The sequence below is a fragment of the Orycteropus afer genome, unplaced genomic scaffold, assembly GCF_000298275.1.
Source record: "Orycteropus afer afer isolate SDZICR_OR568_19922 unplaced genomic scaffold, OryAfe1.0 scaffold00141, whole genome shotgun sequence".
Lineage (NCBI taxonomy): Eukaryota > Metazoa > Chordata > Mammalia > Tubulidentata > Orycteropodidae > Orycteropus > Orycteropus afer.
The window spans coordinates 4,769,754-4,772,242 of record NW_006921728.1 but is presented as its reverse complement, the minus strand read 5'-3'; positions in this window follow the sequence as shown (position 1 = coordinate 4,772,242).

Sequence of the window (2,489 nt, the reverse complement as noted above, 5' to 3'; positions counted from 1 at the left end):
TGCAATAGTAACTGGGATATAACAAGGTCCAGCCTTAAGGTGTGGCATTTTTGTCAACTAGGTTCATTCTTATATTATCTAGGCTTCCATAGTATAGTGTACTCTTCTACATTTGTTGGTGTCTACTGAAAATCTAGTAAATATCTGGATAGAACTTTAATTTAATTAACCCTGGATTAAATCCCTTCTACTGGCTCTGGTAGCAGAGTGCCTAAGGCACTTGACTGCTAACCAGAAGACTGGCAGTTCAAACCCACCAGCCACTCCTCAGAAGGAAGGTTGGACAATCTACTTCTGTAGTGAAAGTGCCTTGGAAACCCAAGGAGGGGTCGCTATGAATCAGGTCCAACTTGACGGCACACAACAACAACACCACCAGCCCTGGAGTGGAAAAGGTGAGTAGGAAGTTGAGACTAATTTTGTTTTATATATATTTATTTATATATATTTAGAAAGAGAAGCCATTCATTATTTCCTTTTCCTCTGTATAATCTTCCTCACATAAGAGGGATCTGAATTTAATTTAACTTTGGAAAGCACAGAACAAACACTGAAGCATTTGTATGTAGAGTGGGAGGTGGGAGTGGGTGGGCATCAGGAGTCTGTGGGAGATTGAACAGTAGGGAAGAGATACATTTTTAAACCCAAATTTGAAATAGTTACCTAGAATTATAGAAATCAGAAATGAAAAAGGATATTAACCCAAAGCCCTTTGCCACTGAGTAGCAGATTCTGCTCATGGTGATCCCATGTGTTACAGAGTAGAACTGCTCCATCAGGTCTTCTGGACTGCAATCATTGTGGAAGCAGAGCACCAGGCTTTTCTTCCTTGTGTCACTGCATAAGTTCCAACTGCCAACTTTCAGGTTAGCAGTCAAGCACAAACTGTTTGCACCACCTAGGGACCTAAAAGGATATTGGGCATCATCTAATTAAATCTCCAAAGAAGTGAAGAACCACAGTGCAGGGATGAAAAGTGACCTTCTCCAGTTCACAGAGCTGGGTTTGTAGGAAAGAACCAGAAATGGAGTCTGCCACTCCCCACATCAGTGTTCCTTCCATAGTTTCAAATTGCGTTGCATGCCTCGGGATTTTCAACTAGGTAAATGGTAATTGTTGACAGTACGTGAAGGTAAGCTGAGGAGTACAGATGAAGTACATTTACAGATGATTTTGGAAAAATTAAGGACATTTTAATTTTAATAGAGGAAACTCAGTTGTGTCTAGAAGAAGGAAGTAATTGGATGTCATAAAGAACTCCTCAATATTTGGGGCCCTGTGGTAAGAGTACATATGGAGGTTGGACTCCACTCCAAACTGCTCACTCTGTCTTGCAAGGCAAGGACCTTGTGTGCATGCATGTGGATACCCCAGATAGAAGGCATCCACCCCCTTTTTCTTCTCAAACAGCTACCCTTGGCACCAGGGAAGAGGACCGCATAGGCCTGGAAAGTGGGCTTGGGATCATTTGGGTAGGGAATTCCAGGGTCATGGGGACTTAAAGCATGTTCTTAAGTGGGTGCCTCTCTTTGTGAAAAGAAGTGCAGCAAGAGGAGGGTCAGGGTGGGGACACAGGGCAGGATACAGTGCGTGAGGATGGTCACCAAATTATTTATCCCCAAACCACATTAAACCAAACCAGCTGCTGTTGAGTTGATTCTGACTCATGGTGACCCCATGTGTGTCAGAGTAGAATTGTGCTCCACAGGATTTACAGTGGGGATTTCTCAGAAGGAGGTTGCCAGACCTTTCTCCCAAGGCACCTCAGGGTGGAATCAAACGGCCACCTTTCAGTTAGTAATGGAGTGCCTTAACCATTTGCACCACTCAGAGCCTGTACATTATTTATATCGGCAAGTAATTAGAGTTGAAATATCTTACGGTAGAGGAAAGGTTGAGCATTGTCTCTTTAATAAGAAATTATGAACCATTAAGAACTTTAATCTTGGAGGTTATTCAGCAACATGGAAAATGTGTACCATGTGTTAAGTGAAAAATCCGAGCTCTGAAATTGCATGGACCTTAATACTTTAACTACATAAAGCATCCACTGAAGATCTACTTCTAGGAATTTATTTTCCTGTTCTGTTGAACAGGAGCTCTGGTGGCATAGTGCCTAAGGCATTTGACTGCTAACCAGAGGGCTGGCAGTTCAAACCCAACAGCCACTCCTTGGAAGGAAGGTCGGGCAATCTACTTCCGTAGATACTGCTTTGGAAACCTTTGGAAACCCAAGGAGGGGTCGCTATGAGTTGGATCTGACTCAAGGACAGTGGGTTTGTTTTTTTGGTTTTTTGATTCTGTTGTACCTAGGGTTGCTATGAGTTGGAGCCAACTTGATGAAATCTAAATACAGCACAACAACAATATACTTTTACATCTATATAAAAATATAAATACCAGAATGCTCTTTTTTTTTTTTTTTTTATTAGGATTTGGGTGAAGATTTACAGAGTAAATTCACTTTTCATACAGCAGTTCACATATAC